Below are 10,914 nucleotides of genomic sequence, written 5' to 3' on the forward strand. Positions count from 1 at the left end.
CTTCTTTAAGCATTGAACAATTCATAGTCTGTCAAGAAGCCGGCGAACAAATAGTTGTCAACATTTACAAATAAATAAATAAATAAATAAATAAATAAATAAATAAATAAATAAATAAATAAATAAATAAATAAATAAATAAATAAATAAATAAATAAATAAATTGTAAGTTTATTCATTCATTGCCACTAAACAGACAAATGACGCTTGCAAAATAGGCCCAATTTTGACAAATGCTTCTCGCATTTTCGAAACGTCCGTATACTCACAATGCTGGCGTTCAATAGGCATGGGCGTAACCCGGTTTTCGAAGCTCCGTTCGACCATCTGTGCCGCCTACTGGAAAACGATCACGTCGTTAAGCCGTAAGGAAGGCCTGCTTTTCTGCTCTGATTGTTCCTGCGTGTTTTCTTTGCTGTTCTTCGGCGTTGGCCCACATTAGGGGGGACCAGCACAATGTGAAATATAAAAAAAGATGAAGCGGGCAGCGGTCGATGCGGACATAGGAATGGCCACAATGAACGTTATACTATAGCCTAGTAACGTTGGACGCGGTGATGTGCGATCAATTGACTGATGGTGCTAGCTGTGACACAAGCCTCAGAAAGTTTCCATATTCGCGTTCTTCGAGAAACGAACCTGTGTTTTAGGCCTTTTACCCACGGAGAAGATATGTGTGGAGAATATTACTTGGGATATTATTATCGTTTATGTTGTTTTCCTGCAGTAGTTATTGCAAAATATGCACTGAACCTATATAACGCACCGACTGAGCACAATAACACGTCCCACAACCTCCAATTAGGTAAGCACATGCCAACATTTTATGCGCATCTAGTTATAACCGCACGACGCCAACGCACGATGCGACAAAGGAAATAATAGCAGAATTTAACCTTTCACTTATTTAAAATGTTGGAAATAATAAGGAGAAGTAAAACAGAAGCTGGCTAAGCGGCCACTTAACGCAGGTAGGAGCCGAACCCACTACCTCAGCATCAGTGTTAGCGACGCAACACCAATTGAGATGCCTCGCCCACTTTCTTGGGTGTTTGAGTATGTCTACTATATCTAGCCCTGTGAATTTTAGCCAGTGCAAATGACGGCCTGGGGAAAATTATTTCAACCGCAGCTGTCACGCAGTATGAGAACTTAGGAACAGACAAAAATTCGCCAGCCCTTTGGTTACCCGCCTTCTGCTTCCTTATGGACAAGCACAAATTCACATAAAGCAGAGAATCCCCCCCAAAAACTGAGTTTTAAAGTGATTAGAATAAGTCGAGCAAGGAATGTCCTCACTCCGCAGCCGACGTTTCGGCAAGGGGACAAGTCTTCGTCTGCTCGTCAAAACGTTGGCTCCTGATATCAGTTGGTAATATATGTGCAAGTAGGCACAGTCGCGTTTCATTTACCTGTAACATGGTGCCCGTGGTAGAAGGGGATACCAAGACGCCATGTCGGCGGCGACGGCATGCAATAACTTGGAGAACTATAGTCGGGTACTACTTAAGAAGACAGGAGAGGCCCCGCCCAGATGACCGAAGCACAGCAGCCGATTTCCTCATTATTTTTTCTCATTATTGCGTGCTTTAACTAGCGAGCGCATCTGACCACTTTCTTACACCTCCCCTCCACCCTCTTTCAATCTTCTTAACGATAGCGTTAAGCCTTCTATAGCCTTCTACTCTGTGCGTTTTCCGCGTACCGCTGCCATTCTTTTTTCATTTTGCGCGAAGGCATTGAAATGTGCTCCTATGTTGCCAGAAAGTATCATGAGTTAGCCAGAGCTGCGTGTACAGCTTCTCCTAGGGAGACCGGGGAGACTGCATGCCTATCGTTCCTATCGGGGGAGCTCCCCGCCACCTGTGGGCAGCAATTTTGACGAGATAGAGGCTTCCGAGATTTCCAACCGATTGCCGCGTTGGATCTCTCGGAGTCTAAAATGAAATGTTTGTTTCTTCCATTAGGCGAAAGATGGCAGCAGCGGACATGTCTGGCGTTTGTTTCGCGGGTAAGGGAGGTGGGGGGGGGGGGGGGGGCTCACACGCATGCGGTGACTTCAGTCACTAGGGGCAGGCGATTGCTGTTGCCCGATTGCCGCGTTGGATCTCTCGGAGTCTAAAATGAAATGTTTGTTTCTTCCATTAGGCGAAAGATGGCAGCAGCGGACATGTCTGGCGTTTGTTTCGCGGGTAAAGGAAGTGGGGGGGGACACACGCATGCGGTGACTTCAGTCACTAGGGGCAGGCGATTCCTGTTGCTCTTGCACAGGTAATAGTTTCAGTTTATAAACGTATTTACGAGAAATTTTATCATGCTATACCGTTCTCATGGGGCACTCCGCGGTGACAAGGCGCGGGAGCTCCACTGGATTGTACTCCTAGACGAAGAAGCAGCCCAACTGACGATTTTATGTCATGCTTTCTTATACCTTTTACTTTTCAATGACTCTTTATACCTTTTCCTTTTTCGTATTGTTTTTTTCAGGGCTTTTTATGTGTTGGAGCAGCCGGGCGGGGATTGCACAGATCAGGCTGACCTTTCGGCTTTTCTCATCAACAAACGTTTTACCTCTGTACATTTATAAAATCGATGATACTCTACTCGCATTTATGTCAGCAGAATATGGTAGTTTACAAACGACCAATCAGGTGTTATAGCATATTGTGCTGACTAGGCCTTCCCGGTAGTAAATAATTACTTAAAATTACTAAAACTACTGCTAGTCTCTGCTGCGATATCGCCCATATTTCTAATTCCTTCTATATTGGTGTCAAGAAAGCAGTTTCTCAGACGCTTTCATGGCATGAAATATTCGCAGACGAAGAACTTCGGAAATTTATTTCCCCTTGGACCAACCCAAAAGACAAAAAAAAAAGGAAAACACTAATATAAATTTTCGAAAAAATGGGATGTCACGAAGCCCCAACTTTGCGTTTATTGTGCTCGCAAAAGCAACTTTCCGCACGAGAACGGACATCGAAGGCGTCTGGCAAAGTTGGCTTTTCCACAATAAATAGCATTGTGCGAAGAAACCTACTTTGAGAATCTGTTCATTTTGCGTGTAATCTACGCAGCCTTCCTACTTAAAGCATTTCCCGTAGTTACTCGTCTAAGGCCCGCATCGATTGTACTATCTGTACGCCGATGATATAACTATTTGGTGCTGTCGAGGATCACCAGGATGGCAACAACACATTATTCAACGTGGACTAGAAACCATACGTGAATACACAGAAACACTAGGGCTAGAATGTTCCCCTCAGAAACCAAAATGTATTGTCATTAGTGAAGACGTTAGCAAGCGAGCGGAATAAAATGAATATTAAGTTAAACTTCGAATCAAAGACGCAGTCTTACCCCGCAAGAATGCCATAACAATCCTCGTTATTTTTTTTCTGAACAATGGTAAAGCAACAACATGGGTACAGAAACTGACCGTACAACTGGAACAGATCCATTCAATGATGCGTAGAATAACTACACAAAAGAGAGGAATGAAAGAAGATGAACTACGTAAGGTTATAGAAGCTTTGATCTTTTCTAGGATAATGTACTATCTACCACACGCTAAGATAAACAACACTCAGCGCAAAAAGATAGACACTAAAATTAGAAAATTAAGTATGCTAGACTTGCCCTGGGAGTTCCTAAGTTCGCACCCAACCATGAAATTGAAACAACCGGCCTCTTTCACACAATAGAAGACAGAATAGACATGCACAATCAGGCACAAATACGGAGACTTAAATCATCTCATCAGGGTCGACGAATACTGAAGAGACTGGGATACGAGACCGCTAATTTGCCCCCAATTCCCCCGAAATTACCACCATGGGATGATCTGCCAAGGATAACCTTAGCTCCCATTCCAAAAAATATGCATCCGGAAAAGAATCGGAAGCGGCGCTCAAAAAGAACAAATATAATGCAGAAGTCAGAGGATAAAAGCACGTACTACACAGATGCCAGTCATAACGCCGAAATCAGCAAAGCAACGGTCGTGGGCCATGACTCGACGCTTGTGAAAAATTACTTGGGAGTGCCAACGCCTCAAGACGCGGAATTGCTGGCGGTAATGCTTGCCATAACGGAAATGACACATATATCTGACACGATCACAATCCGAACAGACAGTCAAGGCGCTTGTATAGACATTCAAAATGATGACCTTCCTTACCACATACGCACAAAGCTCCACATGTACATGCAAGCGAACCCCCTTCTACACGTACGCATACAATGGGTTCCAGGCCATCAAGGATGGCGAGGAAATGTAAGAGCACACCAGCTCTCCCACGCAGAAAATCCGGAACCTCCTATCCTTTGGCCTATCGAAGATACTTACAACCCCAGAAAAGAGCAGAAGATGCAGCGGAAAGAAAGGATACATATCTTGAAGTCTCGCAGGGAAGCATCAACACTTCTCAACACACCATCCTACACGCATTCGAGAGAGGACGCCTCAATCATACAAAAAACACAAACACACACATTACTCACACCACACTATATGCATTATATTAATGGGGACCCAGGATGTTTTGCACTCCATTTTGCACTTGCAAACAGTGCGGAGCCTATCCATCAAATAAACACACCTTGTGGGAGTTCCCTACCAACGCCATGTTCAAAAACGTCATACTTTCCAAATTACCACACAACCAGCGTCCTGGCAGCTGGGAGGAGTGGACCACTCCTCCACGAAGGTTTGAAAAACTATGGTGGCTGCTTCTGGTGCAGCACGTCAAGAACGTGCTGGGCCAGGAGGCATGAGCCTACCAGGTGGCCCGGACTTGGGATTTAGTTCCTTCGGGGCTAATAAATGTTATTGCTCTCTCTTTCTGTGAACGTATTTTTTATAATCCTAGATGCAATAAGACGATTAAATGACAATCGACGCTTCGCGCAGCCTATAAACGGCGCATACTAAACGCTGATGATGACTACGGCGGGCCACTCCCAGGACACTGTCGTCACAAAGTTCTTATGGTGGTGACAGTGGATCTTGTCGAGGCTATGAATGTAGCAAATTCTTGGAGCCACTAGTAAATTCCTACGAAGAAAGCAGGCATTCTAGTATTGTTTGTTCTTTGTGGAACAATCTTCTTGTTCAGCTAAAGCAGCATAAATATTTTTTTGCGATGCTTAACCTTTAGTAATGTAAGGAAGAAGAAGTGCGTCGTGTAGAGCTCCGCAGCCGAATCGCCAGCGCTACTGTAGTGGGGCTCGTGCTCGACGCTGTTCCTGGTGCGCCTGGCGAAACCTACGCTGTTGTGTCTTCCTGTCGGCGTCCTTCGTGCCGTCCACAGCCGTGCTAGACTTCCTTGTCATAATTGGTGGAGGTTTGCTGGGTCTCCTGTAATCCTGGAATTGCGCAGCCGGATCCTCCCTGCCATCATGACCTCCGCAAGCGCCACGAGCGTACCACCACCTGCTCCCCAGTCCTCCGTATGCCCCGGCACACTCCGTCAGCGGGACCCTCCCATCTTTAGCGGTGCTGATGACCACGACGTTGATGACTGGCTATCATCATACGAACGTGTCAGTCTTAACAACAAATGGGATGACACCACGAAATTGACCACCGTCCCTTTTTACCTTACCGGAATTGCCCACTTGTGGTTTCGCAACCACGAAAGCGAAGTCCCAAGCTGGACTGTGTTCAAGACAAAGTTCAGCGAGGTCTTCGGCCGCCCTGCTGTTCAAAAGCTTCGTGCCGAACAGCGTCTGCAGTCGCGCTCTCAGCAGCCTGGTGAGACCTTTACGAGCTACATCGAAGATGTCATCGCTCTCTGCAAACGCGTCGATGCATCCATGACTGAGGGCAATAAAATCAAGCATATCCTGAAGGGCATCGACGAGGATGCGTTTCAGATGCTGATTTCAAAGAGCCCCTCGACTGTTGGCCAAGTTATTGAACTCTGCCAAAGCTATGACGAGCTCCGCCGTCAACGCCTCCTCACCCGCCGTCCTGTTCCCCATCAGGAATCGTTGTCCGGCTTGACCTCTCCTCTTCACGATTCCAACCTCCTCTCGCAGATCAAGGCTTTCGTCCGGGAAGAAGTTGCTCGCCAGCTCTCCCTTATCTCCAACCCGCCGGAGTCCAGTTCGTCCCTTAGTCCGACCCTACGACACGTCATAGAAGAACAAGTGTCCGAGGTCCTTCCTCTGGAGCGGGCGCCTCAACTCACCGCCCCCCTGACTTACGCCGACGCCGTCGCACGACCACGCCCACCGACGTTCCGGGCTCCGCCTCCGATGCCTAGCCCTGTTTTTACTTCCCCGCCACCACGACCTCCAGTCCATCGAGCAATTAATCCCTGGCGCACAGCGGACAATCGGCCCATCTGCTATTCGTGTGGTATTCCCGGACACGTTGCACGCCTGTGCCGCCGCCGTCCACTTCATCCACGTGACGACCCACGCACAGCAGCGTACGACCATCCGTTGTCTTACGCTCCAGACCGCGATTTACCTCTTCCCCGCCCTAGCCTTCGCCCAGTTTCTGACCGCCGTTCTCCTTCTCCTCGTCGTCGCTCGCTCTCCCCGATGCGTCGACGTCCCTCTACCGCTGACACGGAAAACTAAGTGGCGCAGTTCCCGAGGCAAGAACTGCGTCATCGTCGCAACGCTCAAGCCCTCTTCTTTCGCCGCCCAACGTTATTGATGTCGCTGTTGAAGGTGTCTCTGTGCTTGCCCTCATTGACACAGGTGCCGCCATATCTGTGATTGCCGAAAAACTATGCCGCTCAATACGAAAAGTTACGACGCCTTTCTTCGGTCCATTACTCCGCACGGCCACAGCACAGCACGTCCAGCCGGTGGCTGCGTGCACCGCCAGACTTGAAATTCAAGGAGTGCTCTACATCGTCGAGTTCGTCGTTCTTCCCCACTGTTCCCACGATATTATTTTAGGTTGGGATTTTCTCTCTCGTCACCAAGCTGTTATTGATTGCTCCCGTGCAGAAGTCGCCTTCTCTTCGCTTGGAAATGCCATATCTGACGACGTTTCGCTTTCCTGCACCAAGTTATCCCTCACTGACGACATCCAGATACCTCCGCACGCATCCGTTCTGGCACCTGTATCCTGTTCCATTGCCCCCGACTCTACCGTACTCTTCACACCTTCCACTGCTTTCGTTCGTCTCCACATCTCACCACTCCCAACCGCGCTGCTTGGCCTTCACGCAGGTGCGGCTCACCTTCCTGTCTACAACCACTTCCCATTCCCTATTACGTTGCTTCGCGGTGAATCTCTCGGCACTGTGGAGCCTTACGACACCATTACCGCGTTGGAACTTCCTAATGGATCGTCCGAGGTCAACACCCTCTCCGGTTGTCCCGTACCTGCCACATCGCCTGAAGACGTTTTCAGTCACGTCATCGACAACGCCTTAAACCCCAAGCAGCGCCTTGACCTCCTCCGTCTCCTCGACAAATTTCGCCCTGCTTTTGGCAGCCATAGCACTTCTATGGGTCGAACGACGACTGTATGCCACCGGATTGACACCGGTGCTCACTCACCGCTACGGCAGCGACCATACCGCGTATCTTCGACAGAACGACGCGTCATTGATGAGCAAGTAGGTGAAATGCTCAAGCGTGGCGTCATTGAACCATCCGACAGTCCATGGGCATCGCCAGTTGTTTTAGTTAAAAAGAAGGATGGCTCGATCCGCTTTTGCGTGGACTACCGTCGCCTTAACAAAATAACCCGAAAGGATGTTTATTCATTGCCACGGATTGATGACGCCTTAGACTGCTTACAAGGTGCAGAGTTCTTTTCCTCCCTCGATCTACGCTCTGGTTATTGGCAGGTGCCTATGGCTGCAGACGATAAGCCTAAAACAGCTTTCATCACACCAGATGGCTTATACGAATTTCGTGTGATGCCATTCGGCCTTTGCAACGCGCCCGCGACTTTTGAGCGGATGATGGATACTATTCTTCGAGGCCTCAAATGGAACACGTGCTTGTGTTATTTGGACGATGTAGTAGTGTTTGCACCAGATTTTCCTACTCACCTTGATCGCTTGGAGCAGGTTTTACGCTGTCTCAGTGACGCTGGCCTCCAACTCAACCTGAAAAAATGTCACTTTGGGGCACGGAAGCTGACAATTCTCGGACATGTCGTGTCGAAGGACGGCGTTCTCCCCGATGCCGCAAAGCTCCGTGCTGTTAAAGAATTCCCAAGGCCAACGTCTCTAAAAGACTTGCGTAGTTTCATTGGCCTCTGCTCGTACTTCCGCCGCTTCATTCGAAATTTCGCTTCGATTATGGCACCGCTGACAGAGCTACTTAAGGGAGATACCAATCTTTCCGCGTGGTCCCCGGCTTGCGACGAGGCCTTCGCGACGCTACGTCGCCTGCTTACAACACCACCGATACTGCGCCATTTTGATCCAACTGCTCCCACGGAAATCCATACGGATGCTAGCGGCGTTGGTCTTGGCGCTGTGCTGGCCCAGCGAAAGCCCGGCTACCAAGAATATGTTGTTGCTTACGCGAGCCGCACTCTTACGAAAGCCGAAGCAAATTATTCAGTCACGGAGAAAGAATGTCTAGCGATCATCTGGGCCATTACAAAATTTCGTCCATACCTGTACGGCCGGTCCTTCGATGTTGTCACCGATCACCACGCACTTTGCTGGTTGTCGTCCCTCAAGGATCCCTGCGGCCGCCTAGCCCGGTGGGCGCTGAGGCTCCAAGAGTACGACATCCGGGTTGTCTACCGCTCAGGCAAGAAGCACGCCGATGCCGATGCTCTTTCGCGCTCGCCTGTCCACACCGACATTGTCAGTGTCTCCGTCCTAGACGACCCACTTCCCCCATTCGCTTCTGTCGACATGGCTTTGGAGCAGCGCAAGGACTCCTGGATTTCATCTTTGATAGATTACATCTCTGATTCACCTGAACGCCCACCATCCCGAGCACTACGCCGGCAAGCTTCGCACTTCGCCATCCGCGACGGCATCGTCTATCGCCGTAACTACAGTTCCGACGGCCGCAAATGGCTGCTTGTAATACCCCGGCAGCTCCGCACCGATGTATGCGCCGCTTTCCACGCCGACCCTCAGTGTGCACACGCTGGTCTCTTCAAGACCTACACCAGACTACGTCATAGGTTTTATTGGCGCGGTATGTACACATTTGTGCAAAAGTACATTCGCTCTTGCACAGAATGTCAACGCCGCAAGCCTGATCCTTGCCGCTCTTCTGGACCAATGCAACCTTTGCCGTGCCCGTCACGACCCTTTGACCGGGTTGGAATAGACCTATACGGGCCTCTTCCATACACAGCTGCTGGCAATCGCTGGGTCATTGTAGCTATAGACCACCTCACGAGGTATGCCGAAACGGCCGCTCTACCAGCCGCGACGGCTCGTGACGTTGCCTCCTTCCTGCTTCAACGCTTCGTTCTACGTCACGGCGCTCCCCGCGAACTACTGAGCGACCGCGGCCGCGTCTTTCTCGCCGATGTCCTTCAAGAACTTCTCACTGAGTGCCGCATTATTCATCGCTGTACCACCGCATATCACCCGCAAACAAATGGATTGACAGAACGCTTTAACCGAACTCTTGGCGACATGCTTTCGATGTATGTCGCCTCCAACCACACCAACTGGGACATCATCCTTCCCTATGTCACGTACGCCTACAATACGGCACCCCAGGCAACGACGGGCTTTTCTCCCTTCTTTCTTCTGTATGGCCGAGAACCGTCATTTCCCATTGACACTATTCTTCCTTACCGTCCCGACTTATCAGAGGGTACACCGGTTTCAGAAGCCGCCCGGTATGCAGAAGAATGTCGGCAACTAGCTCGCTCCCTTACAACGCAAGAACAAGCGCTACAGAAATTTCGTCATGACGACGGGAGCCCCCACACCCAGTTTTCGCCTGACGCTCTCGTTTGGTTGTGGGTGCCTCCTACTTCGACATCAGGTGTCTCCTCCAAGTTTGTATCCCGATACCATGGACCCTACCGGGTTCTGCAGCAAACTTCTCCGGTGAACTACGTCATCGAACCTCTGACGCCCCCTACGGACCTGCGTCGCCGAGGCCGCGAAACTGTCCACGTCGATCGGCTCAAGCCGTATCACGAGCCCTTCGTCCTCACGACGCCTTAGGCCTCCTGTGCGGCTCCGTCTTCAGCGAGGGGGGAAGATGTAAGGAAGAAGAAGTGCGTCGTGTAGAGCTCCGCAGCCGAATCGCCAGCGCTACTGTAGTGGGGCTCGTGCTCGACGCTGTTCCTGGTGCGCCTGGCGAAACCTACGCTGTTGTGTCTTCCTGTCGGCGTCCTTCGTGCCGTCCACAGCCGTGCTAGACTTCCTTGTCATAGTAAAATAACTGTATTAGTTGTTGAAGCTCTTGTGTTCTGTACGCTAATCTAATAAGCTGCTAAATTGATGTATAACGGTGTCTCCTGCCTGTATGTTTATGCTTGTATTGTTGTTACTATTTATACATGGATTCATACTAGCACGATTCGACGGATACAGATGCTTCTGAACCTGTTTCTAGTGTAACCATAGTCTGTCTAATAAAAATGAATCCAATTCAATTCAACATACAGTGACAGGCCAGCGGAAACCGCATATGATTACCGGCTGGAAGACTTCATTTCGGTAGGGTGATCGATCGTTGAGTGAGTGAGTGAGTGAGTGAGTGAGTGAGTGAGTGAGTGAGTGAGTGAGTGAGAAAGTGAGCAACATGATACAAAATGTAGCGCTCCAGCTTTACGCTTTCAGGTGAAGCCTGGAATTCAATTGCTTTCTGTTTATGATACTGGCTGCGTTCGCTTGTGTAAGGAGTACATACGGTAGTGAAGCTCATCGTTCAGTATAAGCAGGAGGCTGGCTCCCTGCAAGCCTCGCGTTGCATCCGCGCGAATATGATTGCGCAGTCAGT

Source organism: Dermacentor silvarum, chromosome 3 (genome assembly GCF_013339745.2).
Source record: "Dermacentor silvarum isolate Dsil-2018 chromosome 3, BIME_Dsil_1.4, whole genome shotgun sequence".
NCBI lineage: Eukaryota > Metazoa > Arthropoda > Arachnida > Ixodida > Ixodidae > Dermacentor > Dermacentor silvarum.